Genomic DNA, 23459 nt, shown 5'->3' with positions numbered 1-23459 from the left:
CCACAACGAAACTTTCTCTCGAAACCTGGCAGGAAATCCAAAGGGATTTTGCTCGTATGTAAAGTATGTTAGCGACAAAACACAATCGATGCCTTCTCCACGCGATAACAATGGATTCTATCGACGACAATGCTGCTGAAGCAGAGTTACTAAACACAGCATTCCGAGATTCCTTCACCAAAGAAGACGCAGGAAATATTCCAGAATTCGAATCGAGAACACCTGCCAGCACGAGTAACGTAGAAGTAGATAATTTCAAAGTAGTGGAGCAACATAAATCACTTAATAAAAGCAAGTTCCGGTCTGTGCTGCATACCAATTAGGTTACTTTCCGAGAATGCTGGTGCAATAGTTCCATACTTAACAATCATACAAAACCGCTCTCTCGACGAAATATCCGTACCCAAAGACTGGAAAGTTGCAAAGTTCACATTAAAATTCAACAAAAGCAATATGTGTAATTCACTAAATTCCAGGCCCATATCATTAACGTCGATATGAACCAGGATCTCGAAATATATATTGTGTTCCAACATTATGAAATACCTCTAACAGAATGGTCTATTGACACACAGTCAACACGGATTTAGAAATAATCGTTCTTGTGAAACACAATTAACTCTTTTCTCACACGAAGTGTTGAGTGCTTTTGGCAAGTGATTTCGCATTGATTCCGTATTTCCAGATCTCCAGAAGGTTTTTGGCACCTCACAAGCGGCTTGTAATCAAACTGCTTGCTTATGGAACATCCTCTCAGTTATGCTATTAGATTCGTAATTCCCTATCAGAGAGTCACAGTTTGTAGTAATTGACGAAAGTCATCGAGTAAAATAGAAGTAATTTCTGGAGTTCGTCAAGGTGGTGTTCTATACCCTCTGCTGTTCCTTATCTGTATAAATAATTTAGGATACAATTTGAGCGGTTGTCTTAGGTTGTTCGCAGATAATGCAGTCACCAGAAGATCAAAATAAATTGGAAAACGATTTAGAAAAAATATCTGTGTGGTGCGAGAACTGGGAATTAACCCTAAATAATGCAGGCATCAGAAGAGCAAAATAAATTGGAAAACCGTTTAGAAAAGACATGTGTGGTGCGAAAACTGGGAATTAACCCTATATAATGAAAAGTGTGATGTCATCAACATGAGTGCTAAAAGAAAGCCTTTAAACTGCTGTTACACGATAAATCAGTCAAATATAAAGTCCGCAAATTCAACTAAATACCTAGACATTACATTTACGGATAACTGAAATAGGAAAGAACACATAGAAAATGTTGTGGGAAAGGCGAACCGGAGACTGCTTATTATTGGCAGAACACATAGATGATGCAACAGATATATTAAAGAGACTGCCTACACTACTCTTATTCTTCCTCTTTTGGAGTACTGGTGCATTGTGTGGTAACCTTACTAGATAGGATTAGCGGAGTACACTAAGAAAGTTCAAAGAAGAGCATCACGTTTTGTATTATCGAGAAATGAGAGAGAGCGTGTCACTGACATGATACAGGATTTCGGGTGGACTTAATTACAACAAAGACGTGTTTCGTTGTAGTGGAATCTTCTCACGAAATTTTAATCGCCAACTTACTCCTCCGAGTGCGAAAACATTTTGTTCACGCCGGCTACATCGGGAGATGCGATCATCATAATAAAATAGGGGAAATTAGAGTTCTCACGGAAAGATATAAATGTTAGTTTTTCCCTTGCGCTGTTCGAGATCGAAATAATGGAGAATTATTATGAAGGTGGTTTGATTCACCCCCTGCCAGGCACTTAAGAGTGATTTGTAGAGTATGCACGCAGATGTAGATGTAGGTGCTCATGTTTCTAAGTGATGTTGACAAAAAAACAAAAACGAAAAAAGCGGAGGTAATATCACATCCACTAAAGACATGAGTGAACAGAATATCTTCAGTGTTGAAATTACAGGATACCGAAACCATTGGCTTCTGCACTTCCTCCTCCTAGATATAGAAAGAATAATTTTCCGATGCCTTGTCCTAAACCAGCCATGAGTACAAGGGGGTCAACGTCTTCTGCCAGTATGACCACACTTCCAAATTCTTTGGTTATTAAAATGGCAGATTTTGCAATCATAACGCATTGGCCTCGTCCACCTCGTTGGTACAATCTCGTAGTTCCTTTTTGATAGCGTGAGCGATTCTTGGCCGGTTGATCGTACAAAACCTTATTCTGAACCATTTAGTTTACTATATCGGATTCAACCACAAGCTCAACCGAAGAATGTTTTGTAGATATATGAATTATCTCAGCTCTTTTTGTGCTACATTACTCTCCCTCGCATTGGTAGTCGTCAAACAAAATAAGTAAACTGTGAACAACAGTGTCATTGCAGATACTACATATTAATTTGGGCTACTTATTTGAAAGAAATAGTTCGAAGCCAGGTTTATTTTGTGTAAGGTAATCTCTGTCGAGGAGAAAAAAATGTATTCGGTGCAGTTAGGTTCACAGTTGTTACACTTATATGAAAATATTTTGAAGAAAAATATCAGAGCAATGTAGGGAGCATAGAATCTAGCAAATTTTTCCAGATAACATTGAGATGGAAATGCACCGTACTGTAGGCTAATTTTTTCGTCCATCCAAGGACGTATTACCACACTTTTGGGTTTAGCTCAGAATATATTACCGTTTTTGGGTCCAATGCATGACATATCACCATAATTTTTTGTGTTAAACTCAGAGCATATGTTTGAGATTGCTTAAAAGTCTTAAAAATCAACTTAAATATTAAATTTTATTTATTCAGTTATATGTTTCACTAGATATAACTTTATTCAGTAATGGTTTGCTTGTTTTAATTAAATTATAAAGTCCACATCAAGAAATGCTTATTCCTATTGTAGGTTAGCATTAAACACACACACACAGAAGCACACACACAGGAACACACACACACACACACACACACACACACACACACACACACACACACACACACACACCTCGTTTTTATCAATTGCTAAACGATGAGACAAAACACAAGTAGATACAGAATGTTCAAGAACCTGTAAACAAGCTACTTCATGCACAAAAAAACCACATACACAAATTGTCCCTGTCGTATTGCCAAACGGCTAACAGTAACTAAAAATCTGAGGTGGAAATCCTGTACATTTTTACAGCAACAGGAAACGCTCCAGATAGCACTAAACAACCAAGACTGTCTGGGCTAATCCAAGACATATAGTAAGCCTTGCATAGTTGAGCTGCAGTCATAAGACTACAGGAAATCAGCAACGAGGGGGCGGAAATTTGAACATTTAAACTAAGTTGTTCTAGTTAAAAAAAGAGAGCAAAGTTACTAACTAAATTAGCCCATTAGAGCCAAATAGTCAAAGCTAAGCAAACTTAAAATACCGATGTATGACTGGTTAAGTAGATGAAAATTGTCAGTGATATTTTATTGAGTGCTGATTGATCACTTTCTGTACACTGCCGAAACCTGCAATTTGTCGCCACTGCTATTCATCACCATGGAACTGACAACAAAAATTTATTCTACTAGTCCACAGCCCAGCACAGCCTGTAGCAGCGGACTCCAAAAGTGTATTTCATTAAACAGACTAAAACTACCAGTTGTTAACACATACACTGCATACCAAAAACATACAAATCAATAGCACATACTCAGTTCCAATTAACAAACGGTGAAAATCTCTCACATAAATCCCAGGCAATGATATGCATTAAACTTACAGCAGTATCTCGTAACCTGAAGTGAAGGAAACATAACTTGCAAATAGACCTCAGTACCAAAAAATTGGCAAATTCTCGATAATCTGTCATGTGATACACCATGGATTTCCATAAACACATTCTTAGAAACATGCTTTAGAACACCTCTAATCTTTACACTATATCTGTAAGAGTGATTTCTTTTAAAAGTGCCTTCAGTATGCCTATCACTTTCTTTACCTGTCCTTTTGTCTGGACCTTGCTTTCCCCATCTACATTTAACTTCATTAATCTCAATCAAAGTCTGAATGTAGATATCTTGACAATTTTTATTTTCAAGAGAATGAAAATGTCTCTACGCTTCATTAATGACATCCTGGTTAACGTTTAAGTAACAATTGGCATTGCACTTACAAATGATACTGCTGGGCTTCTTTTTCGTAGGTACTTCCTTGCCAGAGAAAGAAACATAACCTTCTTCTTCCACCCTTTCATTCCGGAAAGACTACGAGGTTAGTCTTCTGAACTTACAGACATCTCACTTTGATATAGGCTTAGGCTACTGCTATCACAACCCTATGAGCACTAGAAAACAGAACAGACTTAGTCGAAAAGCTCAAGCTAACTGATCAGTGATGGCAGTGAAAACATTTGCATATCTGACTGTTGTTGATTCAGAACGCGAGTACTACCTGACAACAAAGAAACATAAAGTGTCCCCACAGTTTACTACAGAAACCAGACAAACGGAGTCGTTTGACTGGTTTCTGATGTAAACGCGAAATTAAACGTCAAGCCAGACAACAACAGTTGCAGGTATTTGACTGCTTTCGTACTAAAATGTGCATTTACCCTCAAAGACAAATATGGCGCATTAACTCATATTTATGGTTTTGCCGCTTGACTAGTTTCTGAAATAAACCATTCAATTCATGAAACTGAAACAAAAAAAAGTGTTCAAACAACTTACGGGTATTCAGCCAGCTAATATTTTCAGCGACCGCCTTTGAAACCCGACTGTTTCTTCAGATACTTTTGTTGTTTGGCCTCATGGCAGGGAGAATTTGAATACATTTCTAGAAAATCTGAACTCGATCCACCCGAAAATTCGTTTTACGATGGAGGTGGAAGAGGATGGTTGCCTTCCCTTTCTTGACGTTTTGGTTAGGAGGAAGGATAATGGACCATTGGGACATGCAGTTTACCGGAAACGTACTCACACCGACTTGTACACTCCTGGAAATGGAAAAAAGAACACACTGACACCGGTGTGTCAGACCCACCATACTTGCTCCGGACACTGCGAGAGGGCTGTACAAGCAATGATCACACGCACGCCACAGCGGACACACCAGGCACCGCGGTGTTGGCCGTCGAATGGCGCTAGCTGCGCAGCATTTGTGCACCGCCGCCGTCAGTGTCAGCCAGTTTGCCGTGGCATACGGAGCTCCATCGCAGTCTTTAACACTGGTAGCATGCCGCGACAGCGTGGACGTGAACCGTATGTGCAGTTGACGGACTTTGAGCGAGGGCGTATAGTGGGCATGCGGTAGGCCGGCTGGACGTACCGCCGAATTGCTCAACACGTGGGGCGTGAGGTCTCCACAGTACATCGATGTTGTCGCCAGTGGTCGGCGGAAGGTGCGCGTGCCCGTCGACCTGGGACAGGACCGCAGCGACGCACGGATGCACGCCAAGACCGTAGGATCCTACGCAGTGCCGTAGGGGACCGCACCGCCACTTCCCAGCAAATTTGGGACGCTGTTGCTCCTGGGGTATCGGCGAGGACCATTCGCAACCGTCTCCATGAAGCTGGGCTACGGTCCCGCACACCGTTAGGCCGTCTTCCGCTCACGCCCCGACATCGTGCAGCCCGCCTCCAGTGGTGTCGCGACAGGTTTGAGTGGAGAGACGAATGGAGACGTGTCGTCTTCAGCGATGAGAGTCGCTTCTGCCTTGGTGCCAATGACTGTCGTATGCGTGTTTGGCGCCGTGCTGGTGAGCGCCACAATCAGGACTGCATACGACCGAGGCACACAGGGCCAACACCCGGCATCATGGTGTGGGGAGCGATCTCCTACACTGGCCGTACACCTCTGGTGATCGTCGAGGGGACACTGAATAGTGCACGGTACATCCAAACCGTCATCGAACCCATCGTTCTACCATTCCTAGACCGGCAAGGGAACTTGCTGTTCCAACAGGACAATGCACGTCCGCATGTATCCCGTGCCACCCAACGTGCTCTAGAAGGTGTAAGTCAACTACCCTGGCCACCAAGATCTCCGGATCTGTCGCCCATTGAGCATGTTTGTGACTGGATGAAGCGTCGTCTCACGCGGTCTGCACGTCCAGCACGAACGCTGGTCCAACTGAGGCGCCAGGTGGAAATGGCATGGCAAGCCGTTCCGCAGGACTACATCCAGCATCTCTACGATCGTCTCGATGGGAGAATAGCAGCCTGCATTGCTGCGAAAGGTGGATATACACTGTACCAATGCCGACGTTGTGCATGCTCTGTTGCCTGTGTCTATGTGCCTGTGGTTCTGTCAGTGTGATCATGTGATGTATCTGACCCCAGGAATGTGTCAATAAAGTTTCCCCTTCCTGGGACAATAATTCACGGTGTTCTTATTTCAATTTCCAGGAGTGTATTTACAGGCCAATAGTTTTCACCATCCGGTTCAGCGTGAAGGGGTACTTAGACAGATTTAACGCTACCGATCAACTGTACATCTGGTGATTGATGATAATTCTGAGTCGACACCAAGTATACTGCCTTATTGCCTTACGCAGGAAGCACTTCCCACAAGATCGGTGGTGTTTTACGGAAATAAGACGTGAAATGTGTTTTCCGACGTCCATCTAAAATTAAAGTGCTTTTGGCTTCTGTTAAGGGTGATGTTGGTTTGCGTAAGGCGGATGTACATCGCATTCCTTGTAGCTATGGCATGGCATATATTGTTCAAACTATCATGACCGTGATGGACCGATGTACTGAGCATAAACGGCACAACGATTACAGCAGCCTAGTAGAATTGCTACTGGCGAACAGTGCTTGGATACTGGCCACTCCATACTATATAACAACAGCGAGATATTGGCATGCACGGCCAACTATTGGGACAGTGTTATTAGCGAGGCAGTTGAGATTAAATTAGCGAGTAACCTTGTAGACAGGTATCTAGGTTTTTGTTTAAACTGTATTTGGAATGCTGCTCTCTCCCTTGTCAAAAAACCAAGGGACAGAGTCAATGTTACCTCACCTGCTGGTTCGTAGTCTCACTATCGATATATCTGACTTGGGTCATCTTTGGCGTCACTAGTAGTCAGCGTGTGTTATCTTTCCTGCATCAGCCTAAGAACCGAGGTTTTCAATTTGCCTGTACACCCCCTGTCCGTTCCAGTTTGCCTTGAAAATGGCGGGGTGTGCTCCCGCCGACATATCGGCGGTCGTCGAAAGTATTACCTGGCTGAATACTCGTAAGTTGTTTGAAAATTGTATACACCAGGAGAATCTCAGGTCTCAAAAAGAAAGTGTGTTATTCTCCTCAGATATGTACTCTCAAATGTGTACTCTCAAATCACGGCGTTTGTGTGAAAATAATGCAGGATGCACCCAAATAAAATTCAAAGCTATTATTTATACAATAATTTAGGTATGCAGGTACCACAACGGTGAAAGAAGCATCAAATTAACCCAATAGTTTTACAAGGACACAAAATATTTATTAATATTGTTGGAATTAGTAGTAAACAACGCAGAATAAACTCCTCAGAGAACTGGTAACACTGCACTACCACTACGCATCCGGTAACTGTACCACAATAATTAGAATTCACTGTATCCTAAGTTTCTGTCCAGGTATTAAAAGAAAAAAGGATGATTTTAGACTTAACAATAGTAAGCATATTTACAGAGTTATGCAGACAGTTCGCTCGATAAATATGTATGATAATCATTACAGTCAGCAAAATGAAAATTCTCTTTTTGAAAGAAATGTTTTCCTTACAGTTTGCTACCACTGTTCTGTTTAATAACATGTTGCATTAAATAAGAAATCCGACTGAATCAAAATATCCGCCACAGTTACACAAAAGTCTTATCATTAGTTAACTAAATGAAAATAAAGACAGATGACTTAAGCACAGTCGCTCCAAGTATTTTCTCATCACATTAAAGCAATCTGAGACAGGTTTTAGTGTCTTAAACTTACAGAAGCAAATTTATAGCAGTCTGATACTCTCATGTTCTGAGGTGTCCACAGCACTATTAAGTTACATTTAAAGAAACCAAAGTGCACTAATACTTCTAACATCAATAATTTAAAATTCAAGACACTTGTTGAACTTATCACTCGCATATCTCTGCAGACAGTAACGAAAGTTTGCAATATATTATCCTTAACTGTATATACTGATATAATTCGTGTCCAAGAAATTGAATAAATTTCCCACACATGAAGAATCAGAAGCACCAAAAATCGGAATCCTTATACGATCGCCAGATGAAAGCCTTCGCTACTATTAGTTTTTATCTACCTAAGAGTGTTCACAACTTATGACACCAGTAATATTGCCCTGAAAATATTGAATTTTTGTAAGATTTCGCTCATGAAGAAGTAAGAATGTGATCCGAGTACTACGTCTGTTCCTACTGGGAACAGAGGAAAAACGAACACATGTGCCAGTGACTCTAACGGTTCACAAACTTGGTGAATGATTTTAGGAGAAAATAATGCAGTGGACATCTCGAGTTAATTTCAGTTATCATGCAAAATAAACAAGAAAGTTCCTGAAACATAGATACAAATGTCCAAAAATGGACAATGGTTCTACAAGTACCGCACATTCACAAACGCAGAAAAGAACCCAGTATATTCTCACATTTTTATAATAACCAAGGATAAGACTGCGCTAGCAGTCGAAAGCATGGACAACATAGAGTTTGCACCATGCAAGTCATTCGCAAATCGTGGAGTGAAACATAATGTACACATCAAAAAAACGTTTTGCATCACCTCCGTTCCCAGAACTCCTGAAGGTAAACGTTGACTGCGGAAATTTTTTCACTGACTGAGTTCCTTTGACTGTTGAGAGATGTCACTAAACCCGCCCAGAGATGTAAACAACGATGCATGAGCAGCGCCTATTAGACGGAGGGGGTCATTCCACCAGGAATGAGGTGCATGCCTCGTGTTGTCTGTAGTTCGACCATGCCTAGACGGTCAATACCGCGGTTCAATCGCGTTCGCATTGTTAATTTATGCCAAGAAGGGCTCTAGACAAGGGAAGTGTCCAGGCGTCTCGGAGTCAACCAAAGCGATGTTGTTCTGACATGAAGGAGATACAGAGAGACAGGGACTGTCGATGACATGCCTCGCTCAGGCCGCCCAAGGGCTACTACTGCAGTGGATGACCGCTACCTACGGATTATGGCTGGAAGGAACACTGACAGCAACGCCACCATGTCAAATAATGATTTTCGTGCATCCACAGGAGGTCGCGTTACGATTCAAACTATGCGTAATAGGCTGCATGATGCGGAACTTCACTCCCGACGCTCATGGCGAGGTCCATCTTTTTGCAAGCACGGCACCATGCAGAGCGGTACAGATGGACCCAATATGCCGAGCGGACCGCACACGATCGGCATCATATTCTCTTCGCCGATGTCGCATACGGCTTCAACCAGAAAATCGTCGGAGACGTGTTTGGAGGCAACCCAGTCAGGCTGAACGCCTCAGACACAATTTACAGCGAGGAGGATGTCCCCGCCTGTTTAGGGGTCGCGTTATGTGGGGCCGACGTACGCCGCTGGTGGTCACGGCTGTAGAATACTTTAATGTCATCCTCCGACTAATAGAGTAACCATATCGGCAGTACAGTGGCGATGTATTAGTCTTCATGGACGAAAATTCGCTCCCCCATCGTGCACATCTTGTGAATGACTTCCTCCAGGATAACGACAATGCTCGATTAGAATGGCCAGCATGTTCTCCATACATGAACCCTATCGAACATGGCTGGGATACATTGAAAAAGACTGTTTATGGACGACGTGACCACCAACCACTCTGAGGACTCTATACGTCGAATCGCCGTTGAGGAGTGGGGCAATCTGGACCATCAGTGCCTTGATGAATGTTGATAGTATGCCACGACGAATACAGGCAAGCATCAAGGCAAGAGGACTTGCTACTGGGTATTACTGGTACCGGTGTGTACATCAGTCTGGACCACCACCTCTGAAAGTCTCGCTGTATGGTGGTACCACATGCAATGTGTGGTTTTCATGAACAACAAAAAGGGCGGAAATGATTTTTATGTTGATCTTTATTTCAATTTTCTCTACAGGTTCCGGAATTCTCGGAACCGAGGTGATGCAAAACTTTTCATGTGTGTACGAAAGACGTTTCTGGCACACGGATTGCGCTATATACCGTTGAGGGGTCATTATAATAAACTGCTGTACTAGGTGCATCTCAGTTCAGTTCAACGGTTTGAACTGTTCTTGTAAATTTCAGTCAAAGTACGTCTAGATGATCTAGGCCAGTTCTTTGATCCCGAGATGTGACATCACAGCCTTCCTGTTTATTTCACAGAACACGCAATTATTTTTACTTGTTTTAATCCCGTTTTGTTCTTTGGCAATCACGGTCACTGATACCACCTCCAACATGGACACCATCAGAGAAGTCGGTTTGTTGCCTTTGGAGCCAACATATGTCCATCATGAGCGGTCTTCCGAACAATTTGTTCTAAGTACTTTTCAGACAAATATTTGGTATTGTTTCGCAGGCTGTCTGCAGTTATCCCAATCGACAGCCAGATGATTACATTCTTCTCCAGTGATGCGAGTGTGATTGGGGAATTTATGTTTTGTATAAAGGTTTCGATTATGTCCGATGGATGCTGGTGCGTCTGGTGGTCGAAATAATATCCCAATTATAAGAACATGGACGCCCTTGGCAGCACATGCACGACTCTGGTGCTAAGTCGTGCTTGAACTACGAAGGCATTTCGGAAAGAAATTTCCGATAGGGCGCGAAATGGAAACCACAGTTAAAATTCGATGAAGTTTTTGTTCATAAGTGTTGAGGAGTATCTCTAGTATGTTCGTCCCCATTTTCAGTTCTGAGCGCTCGGCGAGCACGTAAATATGCATAGAAAATAGTGTCTCCCGCCACGTGTGAGGGCCTGGTGAGAGATTTCATCTGATGCCATGCAGCCCATATATCATAGCTGTTATGTATTGGCTTCTAAATGACAGTTCTCGAGGGCATTTTGCGTTTTCGATGGGAAGTGTTTGATCACCCAACATCAGCTCGTAATTGCCCTCTCCTGAGTTTGATCTCTGCTCGCATGAACCACTGGTTCTGAAGACAATATTTTGGGACAGGCAACGTGGCGTGGAATAGCGTAAAGAATTGGCGGAAAGCACAGTAGGCTGCCTTCTATGACAAGGGCATTGGGAAGTTGGTACAAGGCTACGACAATGTGATTATACAAAGAAGTAGCTGGAAGGCAGATCTAACTGTTGCAAATAAAACATATTTGATTTTCACAGCGGTTTCCATTTCACAACCGATCGGACTTTACTTTCCGAACAGATCTCGTATTTCTCATGAAGCTTCTGTTTCGGTCTCGCTGGATTTAAATTTCTTGTCAGCTGCGAATAATACGTCATCTCTGTTTCTCATTAGTCTATCCTTTTGACATCGACTTAGATTTATTGCAAAAATTAGGCTGCTGTCAATTTCGGATTGTAGTCAAGTTTTTTTTTTACCTAGCATTAGCTCTGTCTCTCTCAAGAAGTGCTTCAAATTCTTACACTATGCTGCGTACGTTTCGGGAATTGATCACTAGGATTTTATAGTGCCATCTGTGATTGCATTTCTTTGGTTCGCTCACTAATATTTCGGAATATCTTACAGCTATAATTATCTGGAACGGATGAAGATTCACGTAATATATAACACCGTTGTGTGGATCTCAGACATAGTATATTAGTCTCTAATGTACAGTGCACTCTAGAGCCATTCCGGGGAACCTTAAAGTGCACAACCCTATGCCTTAAGCCAAGAAAGTCGCATCTTAACTTCTTATAGAACCTCCGAAGCCTCTGGTTCAAGCGTTCCAGCCGATCCTGAGCTGGGTGTCAAATAGAGGGAATCATGTTTGACATTGTGGGGTTTGTTGAAACTGCGTGAACAGGACTGCACTGCTGTCCCTTATCTGACAGTCGTTGGACTGATTAAAGCACGACAAGCCCATACGACGGGAATGGTTCATTCGAGCGCGTGCCACAATCTTTAGTTGTTAGCACACTGTTCGCTCAGTCACTACCGTAGACACTTCAGCATATTGCATGAGCTCTCAGGCAAACACTATGAGTGAACGACATGTTGCTTATTATCTCGTTCTCCTTGAGGGACAAACACTCCTTTCGTGATGGCTACCACCTGCTGTGTGATATAGCAGTTTTCTCAACATGAAGTGTGTCGCAGTATCTCAGTTTCAATGCCAACCAGCACCTCTAACTTGTTTGTTACAGAGATATACACTGAAGAACTAAACAAACTGTTACACCTGACTAATATCGTGTAGGGCCCACACGAGCACGCAGAACTGCCGCAACACGACGTGACATGGGCTCGAATAATGTGTGAAATAGTGCTGGAGGGAACTGACACCATGAGTCCTGCAGGGCTGTCCATAAATCTGTCACAGTACGAGGGGGGTTTAGATCTCTTCTGTACAGCAAGTTGCAAGGCATCCCGGATATCCTCAACAATGTTCATGTATGGGGAGTTCGGTGGCCAGCGGAAGTGTTCAAACTCAGAAGAGTGTTCCTAGAGCCAATCTATAGCAGTTCTGGATGTATGGGGTGTCTCATCGTCCTGTTGGAACGATCCACGTCTGACGGAATGCACTATGGCCATTCATGGATGCAGGTGATCAGACAGGATGCTTACGTACGTGTCACCTGTCAGAGTCGCATCTAGACGTATCAGGGAACCCATATCAACCTGCACTGCATACGCCCCACACCATTACAGAGCCTCCATTAGCTTGAACAGCCCTTGGATGACATGCAGGGTCCATGGATTCATGAGGTTATCTCAATACCCGTTCGCGTCCATTCACTCGATACGATTTGGAACGAAACTCATCCTACCAGGCAACATGTACCCAGTCGTCAACAGTCCAATGTAGGTGTTGACGGGCTCAGGCGTGGTGTAAAGCTTTCTATCGTGTTGTCATTAAGGGTACGCGGGTGCGACTTCGGCTCCGAAAGCCTATATCAATGATGTTTCGTCGAATGGATCGCACGCTGACACTTGCTGATGGTTCAGAACTGACATCTTCAGCAATTTACGAAGGATTGCAGTTCTGTCACTCTAAACGATTCTCTTCAGTTTTCGTTGGTCGCGTTCTTGATGGATCTTTTCTCGGCCTCAGCGATGTCGGAAACGTGATGTTTTACCGAATTCCTGATATTTACGGTACAGTCGTGAAATAGTCGTACGGGAAAATCTACATCGCTACCTCGGAGATGGTCTGACCCATCGCTCGAGCAATAAGATAGCCTCCAAACCCACTTAAATCTTGATATCCTTCCAGTCTAGCATCAGTAACCGATCTAACTACTGCACTAGACACTTGTTGTCTTATACACGTATAGTCTTTGCTGACTTCAGCGCCGTATTCTACTTGTTTACATATTCCTGTCTTTGAATACGCATGCCTGTACCAGTGCTTCAGTGTAGTACCCTGAATCCGCCCTCGTAACTGATTCTCCTTTACTGGGGCCATAGAACTAATACTCTCATTTCACTCTATCAAGCCAATTAGTTAGAATAGATCCTGGATGTGAGACAGAACCCTTGGGAATGCATAGTACTGAAATATTTTTACAGTCTTGAACATGGTAATTTCAGTAATTCTGTTGCGTGTTTTTGGATGGCCTTTCGAACTTTGGCAGTAAATTCCCGTTATCCTCACTAAAAAACACGTGTAACCAATTGGAAAATAACGGAAATTTACAACAGATGCAAACAATATTCACTGCCGTTGACGTGGAAAACCACGGAACACATGATGATTGACATGGGGTTGGAACACATTATTACGCCACAGTAACGGTTCAAATGGCTCTAAGCACTATGGGACTTAACATCTGACGTCATCAGTCCCCTAGACTTAGAACTACTTAAACCTAACTAACCTAAGGACATCACACACATCCATGCCCGAGGCAGCATTCGAACCTGCGACCGTAGCAGCAGCGCGGTTCCGGACTGAAGCGCCTAGAACAGCTCGGCCACATCGGCCGGCACCTCAGTAATCGAATTCGTAAGACCTATGTATACATCACAAAATTTTAAACCCTTCTCTAGAACAAACTGGCCAACGGATGGATAAAAGTGAAAATACTGCACAAATTACGTAATAATACATAATGCAATTAGGGGAAACTATTTTCGAACTAGCAACTGGAGCTAAAATATGCAGAAACCACAAAAAAGTAATTTCAAATTGATGATATAGTGCAAATTATGTTCTTGTGATGTACAAAAGTACGAATTATGATAAGATCAGCTAAAGACAACGAAGGCACTGTACCACGTTTAATGTGTACCTAAAATGTTACATCCCAGAATTTCGAAGCGTATTTGTATGACACACGTTGCGTTGCTGGTATACAATCATAATGGATGAAGACATACATACCATTAAAAATCACACACACACACACACACACACACACACACACACACACACACACACAAAGGTGAGTTATGTTTGCTCAGGAAAAACAAGAGACGCGAACACAGTTGGCAGTCCTGATTACTGCACAACAAACACTGTTTGTAGAATGAAACCTGTACTGAATAACGCTGCTGTTTATAACAACAGGTTATTACAAGAAATTACAGAAATAAATGAACCCTAGATAAAATACATTCTTAAAGACGTTTGACGTCACATGACATAAATAAATGTCCGAGAATTAATTTTGCAGGATATACTACGATTTGCTACCTTCTCTGTTAATTTGTGAAATAATAAACGCTTTCTCTTACTGCAGTTCTAAATGAGCGTGACTCCGTACTTGTTGCTAGCCTCTGAGTTTGAGCTTAATTTTCGGCGCCAATTAACGTGAGACTGTAGTTATTCTGTTGCAGAACAATGGCGAAACCCGTCGAAATAGCATAAAGCGTGGGGCATGAGCAACGCTTGCCAATAATTGAGTAACTTTGCACACATAGAGACTGTCGCTCCAGTTCAATTACATACGTTGCCCGAGATTTCCATATTGCTCAACTGCGGACTGTACCACCCTTTGTTCGTCTGTACATTAAGCGCTCGAATGTTTACACCAATAAACTCACAAACAGGAACACTGCAGTACGGTAAGGACTGTGTAATTTCTCAATAAATTGGTATTCCTTAATAAGTTGGTATGTAGTTGCTAGTCGAATGTTTGCATTCCTTTCTCATTTTATCTGATGTACATCACAATTACGTTATATCTGTGTCTCTATACCTGCTCTCACCACAGAAATTGTAAGATTAGTGAGACGTTCAGAAACGAAAATTTTTCATACCATAAGAATTAAAACGTGGATATTAATTACAAAGAAATTTTCTTATTAAAGCTTATATAAAGAATTTTTGTTTACAAACCGGCACTGTTTTGGCACCTCTAGTGTCAGACTTCCAGGAACAGCACTTCCAGTGTGCAGTTAAAGGTCACTGACGTCAGCTCCACCGCCTTTCTATTCCCTCTCCTCATATCCCCACCCCCATTTTTGTCTCGGTAAATCACACTATGACATCATCATGCTTTCTGCCTGTTTTCTCCTTTAATACTCTGAAGATCCAAGATGGTGGGACTTTGGGTCATATTATCTTCTGGCCATACGATCTAAATTTGGTTGCACCTGCAGTCCAACATTACTAACTGATTCCATCGGTTACAGACATACATTCCGGACTATTGAATTGCAAGAACATCCAAATTTAGAAGGTATGAGTGGAAGATCATGTGACCTGAAGTTTCGCCTTCTTGGATTTTGAGGCTTGATAGGTACAACTGTTCAGCCTTTTGTGGTAGTGGAAAGTGTCAACATGGTTTCCTCCAAAGTGGTAAATCGTAAAAGGAGATGCTCATTTAGAGCATTCCAGCTGCATATTCCATTTGTCCTCTTGTTTCCTTATTCTCCATACTCTTTCCCTTCATTCTTTTCTTTATCCTTCACTCCTTGGTAGCAGCTTCAGATACCCACCGCTTATCAAAAGCACTTAGAGATGAATCCATATTCCTTCCTGCCTGGATGTTCAATTTCTTCATAACATTGATCCTTGAAATTGCACCATCATTGAGTGTTATTATTGCATCCATTACACCAATCTTTAGCACTGTCATCCCAACAAATAAAGTTTCAGGTATTCCCTGCCATATGTAGCTGTTGAAGCTTTCATTTGCATTGTGGGAGAGATAATCCTTACATTTCCTAAGTAGATTTTTATTTGCCAGATCCCTATATGTAGGCCTAATTGCCTGCGTTACGTCAAGTGGTAAGGAATGTTTGTGGGTACATTGTATGCCTACAGGATTGCTCTTCCCCTTTCAGACACAAAGCATGCTGTGGAGTTTCATCTGTTGACACAGTGTGAAACCATGTTGCCTAAACAGCTCGTCTCACCTGCTCCAAATCTCCTACATTTCTCCTTATTGCTAGTCCATAATATTGAGTCAAAGAATCAATTTCACTTTTTGTAAGACGACCTGGACAACCAATGTGTTTTCCGTCTGACATTTTTTTTTCCATTGAAGTCTTCACATAATTTTCTCAGCCAAGTTCCCATTCTTTTTTGTACACGCCCAGCACATTCAAGCTTTTCTAACCGTGTCCCCATATGGTCTGTCATTAACAACAGTAATGTGCCCTTTACAGTCTCCATCCCCCACGTAGTCTACATATCTCACACCACGACTGACCTCTGATCTTCTAAAAATGTTTAGAACTCCTTTCATTTCCATGTTTCCACTTGGGCCACAAAGTTCTTTACACAAACATGGGTGCCAATAAATTTACTTGAACAACCCTTGCAGTACTTTGTTAGACATTCATAATCTAGTAGCTTATCAGTTTCAATAAATGCGGCAGTTACAACCCCATTCAGAGAAGTATGACCTTTCATCGGCCAAGATCCATCAAATGTTGCTACAATGTCTGTATTCTCAGACAAGGCTATTGTTTCTTCTGCTGCTCTTTTCACTGAATGTTCACTTACACCAAATATAGCGTAATGTATTAATTTATTGTAGCTGTCAAAGCTCAGTGGAGGTGGAGGCAAATCAGTCACTGTACAAAACGTCTGGGCAGCTCTACTTCCCCTTCCCATAGATCGCATTGCATAAGCAAGCTGAAAATTTAGATTGTAACGTCGACTATCACTTACTGGCGACGTCATAGTATCACTGTGGGTCTTACACGAGTTACAGGCAATCACTAACCGACTTGAGAGACCCTTCCTTGCTGAAATGTCCTCCGAAACGCCAATACTATCTTCAAAATTGCAGTACCTACACTTCACAGCTCTCTTCGAAAGTCTTGACAGAATATTTAGGTTCACAATAACATTTCCGTGTATATTCAGAGCACTCGAATATTTAACATTATTGTGCACAAAAGGATGAATGGAGGCAGTGCAATAATTTTAGGGATGTGTTTTTTTTTGTAGCAATGGTTTATTTGCTGCACAGTCTCATACACTGAGTGGGTGTATAGAAAACGGCAGAAAATACCCAGTACTTTGTGGATAAGTGTGTTAATTATGAAACTTGAAGGTGGCTTTTTTGACTATTCGTTATGGTATTATTCGCTAACATTTTTAGGTGGAATATTATCTTATCCCACACACACACACACACACACACACACACACACGCACACAGAATGCGTCTAGGAGTCGACAGATTAACATATTCCGCCATCATTTTGCATAATTTACCCTGACTTCATTACATTCTATACGCACTATAATCTCAAAGCATTGTACATTAATATTTGCTGCCATTTTGCAGAATATCCCATGATGTCATTATTTTCTACACAACCTAAAGTCAAAATATCTTAACACACAAATTATGGTAACATTTTCTGCCAGTTGTAAGTAGGATAACTGTGCTGCTTATGGTCTTCTCATGAGAGCATACAAATCAAAAACTCATGTGATTGGAGTAAAAAAAAAAATCTGTTATTATTAGTTATAAAAATTACCCTTAATCTGGTCCTCTCACTACAGAAGACTTTGAACATTGAGAAAATTGCCTGAGAACTGTGCATCCTCTCCCCAGTGATTGGCTGAGCATGATGATGTCAATGTGCAATTGAGGGAGAGGAAAAAGGGATAGGGAAGATGAGGAGGGGAGGGGAGGGCAGGGGATGGGGTAAGGAGAGCGGAGGTCAGTGACCGAAGACAACAGGCACAATTGCCTCAGCTGTAATCTGACAGTGGAAGTACAGTTCCTGGAATGGTGAAAACAGACCGGCAGATATAGCAATTTTCTGGCCAGAATCGGCACTGCTACTCTACTTAGTTTAGTGTCAGTAGAGTGGTTTTGCAGTCTGTCACAGATGACAATCGTACACTATCTCAACAGTGTTTCTCGAAATGAAGGTCTCCATTTATCCAGGGATACTTATTTGAGTTCACAGACCAGTTCGGCCGGCCGCAGTGGTCTCGCGGTTCTAGGCGCGCAGTCCGGAACCGTGCGACTGCTATGGTCGCAGGTTCGAATCCTGCCTCGGGCATGGATGTGTGTGATGTCCTTAGGTTAGTTAGGTTTAAGTAGTTCTAAGTTCTAGGGGACTAATGACCACAGCAGTTGAGTCCCATAGTGCTCAGAGCCATTTGAACCATTTGAACCACAGAGCAGTTCCTTAATAATGGCGTGCTAAACAAACATGCCGGTAACAAATCTAGCAGCGCGGCTCTGAATTACTTTGTAGTCTTTTTTTAATCCGATCTGGGGATGGGGAGTAATCAGAAACAGTCAAGTAGTACTCAACAATGGGTCGCACAAGTAATCTGTACACCGTGTCTGTTATAGATAAGCTACACTTTCTTAGTATTCTCCCATCAGACGGTAGTCTGTCATTCGCCTTCCCTGCAACCGATCTTACGTGATCGTATGTTTTCAAGTATCTTTGCAGTGTTATGCCTAGACGTATAATCAAAGTGATTGTGTCAAAGAGATCCCAAGGAGTACCATATCTGAAAAGTCAGCTGACGTTCATTGAACCAAACGTAACTTCTCCCAAACTATTCCAGTATCTTTCTACAGTCACTCAAGGCCGACACTTTCCTTTTCTTTATAGCAAATACTCTCAGATTGCTGAACTCCATTTCCGACAGATCATTTATATGCAGAGAGATCAACAACGGCCGTGTCACACTACTCAGTGGTTACTCTCGACGATATCTTTGTCTCTGGTGGACACTCGCCATCCAGGACAAAGTACTGAATACTACTAATAAGTCATATAGCTGAGAACTTACTAATACACTAAAACCATTTTTAACAGTTTACAGAGGTCTCGCCAGCAAACGCCTCTTGAAATCTAGGAATATGAAATGCGCTTGTTGTCCTTCATCTATGGTTCCAGGTTTCCGCGAGCTTCTTGCGATCGTGACAGACTCCTTGTACAACGATTCACTGTGCTTTTGATCACTGATATGTCTCCGTAGACATTCTGTAAGCGCCTATGAATATCTGCGATGTTCTGGTTTTCCAGCAAAAGAAACTCAATGACGTTTCCATGCTTGGAACGCAGCTCCGTTACAGACGTCGTCTTGAAGGCTATGTATAGCACTGTCACCTGCCGGAACTTCATGTAGTTGTAAGGACTGAAGCGGGAATATTCCAAAATGCTCCACAACAAAATTCCGCATTTTTTTGACCTAAATTGGCCGAGAAAAGAAACTATGTTGCAATACCTACTGAACGTTTCTCGTACGCCCAAGACCTGGGATTTCATCCGGACCCGACGACAAAATTTCACTCAGTTCTTTCAGTTACTTTTCAACGTTAGGATTCACTATTTCTCTGTCTTCCATTACATGTTGAATGATCCTCCTGCCTGAATAATTTTGTGAACTCGAAATTTAGTGTTTCAGCTTTCTGTTTGCTATTCCTATTTTTCGGCTAATGAATAAATAGAAGTCTTAGATATTGATATTCGTTTTACGTAGGACCAGTTTCTCTATGATTTTCCATCAAGACATTTGGGTAACGTATGGTGTTCAAATTTGTTGTGTACTTCTCACATCGATCTTTTTCAGACACACGAAGTTTTACTAAATGGACATATCTGCGTTCTGTTTCGAACCAAGAGTGCAACAACAACTGCTCAGCATTTTTCGATTTTGATCACTAAACCTTGGTGTACCTATTCCATCCTTAGTCTACTACGTAGCATTTACATTGCAGTCAGCCCCGATGGCTGAGAGATCAGCGCAGCGGTCTGTCACGCCAAGGGTCCCGGGTTCGATTCCCGGGTGCGTCGGACATTTTCTCCGCTCAGGGAGTGGGTGTTGCGTTGTCCTCACTCTTATTTCATCATCAGTGGAAGGCAACAGGAAACCACCAAGCCGGCCGCGGTGGTCTCGCGGTTAAGGCGCTCAGTCCGGAACCGCGTGATTGCTACGGTCGCAGGTTCGAATCCTGCCTCGGGCATGGATGCGTGTGATGTCCTTAGGTTAGTTAGGTTTAAGTAGTTAAGTTCTAGGGGACTGATGACCACAGATGTTAAGTCCCGTAGTGCTCAGAGCCATCGAAACCACCACTGGCATCACGTCCCTAGACTCTCATACGATGGACCTCTCTGACGAGGCTTCCCCCATGACAAGACTTGCCGTTAGGCAGAACACAAAGTATATAGTATACTTTGCAGGCCAAGTTGACAACTACTATCCTCTACTACCACTATACTGTTACTAGGGATGCCCATTCTTTGTCCAACTGCCACACTAACAACTACTTATCTGCTCTTTCTAGCATGAAGACCTCCTAGTCCTTTGAATGGGATTATTAACTTTAGTAACCATCGTTGCTATTATGACATCTGATCGCTAATCCCCGTCTCTGTACTGACGCTGGCGATAATGTAATGGTCTATTTGTAGATCGTAGGTGTAAAATATTTCCATTGGTGTTGGTAGTCGGGCTAGTTGCTGAAAATAGCTCTCGGAGAAAGCGTCCAGAGACCAGAGCTACTTCTCAAGACTGTCTGCACCACTTGCAATTAATCCATTGATACCCCAGTGTATACTCCATAGACTAAAGCCGCCGGCAGCTAACATTACATAATCGGGATACTTTCGCAGTGCGAGCGCTGATTTTCTCTGAATGGTTCTACAACTGTTACAGTGGAACTTGTGACCGGTAATGATGATTACTTTTAGTTCTCCTAGGCCGCTCACTAACGTCCTAGTAACTCTACAGTCAGACTCAATGTCGACCTCGACAGAAATGAAATGATCGTATGGCACTGTTGGCCGGGAGGCCCCATGCGGGGAGGTTCGGCCGCCGTATTGTTCTTTTTAGTTGACGCCAATTCGGCGACTTGCGTGCGTCAGTGATGATGAAATGATGATGAAGAACGCACAACACCCAGTCATCCCGAGGCAGAGAAAATCCCTGCCCCCGCAGGGAATCGAACCCGGGACCCCGTTTGCGGGAAGCGAGAACGCTACCACAAGACCACGAACTGGGGACACCTCGACAGATATTTCAATGAAACACCTCCTCTAAACACTTCACTTAGCGGCCATTAAGTCAGTTTTCAAAAAATGGGGACTGAAGCCCAGCACCAGTAGGAACTAGGTTTGTACGTTTAACCTTAACAACAGACAAGCTAATCCTCAGTTCATGGTGCAATATGATGACAATAATCTCCGTCACATGTACCCGAGGTATCTAGGCATCACATTCGACCGCATTTTATCTTATAAAAAACATCTGGAAATAATATCATCAAAGTCAAAAACTCGTAACATCATCCAGAGGCCGTGTGGCACAACATTTGTGAGGGGGGTAAGGGTGGGGGCAACTCAGTGGTAACTTTGCGTACATCAGCTCCGGCACTGGTTTTTTCGGCCGGAAGTGTTGTACTTCAGTGTGGTGTAATAGTTGCCTCGATGATAAGCAGCTCAACAACACGAGGCGCATGATTATTGCCACAGTCAGATCAACTCCTGTCTGCTGGCATCCCCTGCTAAGCAGTATCCACCCACCAGAGATTTTTTAAACTCAGACACTGCATAGAGATTGCCACAATATTGCAGAGAATAAGAAAATACCCATTCATCCGACATACCTGTCTTACGAAGAAATACGCTTCGTTCCGCCACTATTGTCCGCTGAAGAGCTGGCTTGAAGCAAAGTAAGAGATGTCTGGAACAAGAACTGGCAACACATCGGAAATTACCAAGAGCGGGAGTGATTCGAGAAGTATACATGCGCTACTGTGGTGATCGAACGTAACAGGAAACTGTGGACCAAAGTAAATAGAATCCGCATTGGATGCGGTCGTTGCTCTGCCTCACTCTGTGGATGGGGTATTGTGGAGTCTCCGAGTTCTGATTGTGGTGCTCTGAAGTAGAGGAACAGAGGAGTGCGTCCTACGATGCTATGAGGGTACGTGGAATGATTTTATGCCAATGCCACATTGGTGGAATGGGTCAGAAAGCTAGATTTAATAATTTGTCGATTTAGTTTTGTATTATGCAATGACTTTCATTACATACTGCAAATTTACTGCACGACGATAATAGCCAGCCCTTTTGATTTCCTCACTTATCATACTAAGTTATAGATCACGTTATTTTACCTGCAAAAGTTCCACAAGACGGCACGGTACTCTACTTGTCATACAAGCTGCACGTCTCGTTCCAACATCACTCTGAGTGGCGACGTGCAGACAGACCTCGGTCAAGTGCATGGACTGCGCGAGGTTTGCGGGACCGCTGCTGCGCAGCCAATATGCTATAAATCAGCAGAGTCCGGTCTCCGGAGGTCTGTCCCACAGAGAGCCCGCCGTTGCAATCTCCGAGTATGGAAGGCGCAGGACGACCCTCCAGATAGCTTTACATCTCCGCTTTTCTTGCCGCAGACGTAGAACGGCGCGTTCTTGCAAATAAACACATTAATCTGGCTTTATAGGTGTATTAACGGCGTTGGAAACTACACCGCGGCCAGTAGAAAATAACATTGTATAACAGAAGTACTGACAGATCATTGGTGCACCGTAAAGTTTCGAGATGTAAGCCGTCGAAGCTCTGAGCGTTTGAGCGTTACAACGCTTTCTTAATTGCACAAATATTTTATTTACTATAATATTTGCATAGTAATGCATATTTTTAATATTCCCAGGATCAGGAATGCGGTTTCACATCAGATCCACAAGATATACTTCATAATTTAGTATTAACTAAAAACCATCGCGTTTCAACGTCAGTCCTCGTCCGTGGGATGCAACTTCGTCTTCTCCCCATGTTTTCTTATTCTTTCTTGTGTCACTACTGTTCCCAGTTTTTAATTTTTTTGTATGAACCTTATAAATTTGATAATTTTTTTTTATTTTATTATTTTTTGTTACTGTTTGAGGAATGCTGTTACTTTCTAGTCCGTATTTGGTCCAAGTGATTGTTAAATTTTTCCCACAAATGCAAGA

Source organism: Schistocerca gregaria, chromosome 7, assembly GCF_023897955.1.
Source record: "Schistocerca gregaria isolate iqSchGreg1 chromosome 7, iqSchGreg1.2, whole genome shotgun sequence".
In the NCBI taxonomy this organism is placed as follows: Eukaryota; Metazoa; Arthropoda; class Insecta; order Orthoptera; family Acrididae; genus Schistocerca; species Schistocerca gregaria.
The sequence above is the reverse complement of the archived record's forward strand: the minus strand, read 5'-3'. Positions refer to the sequence as shown.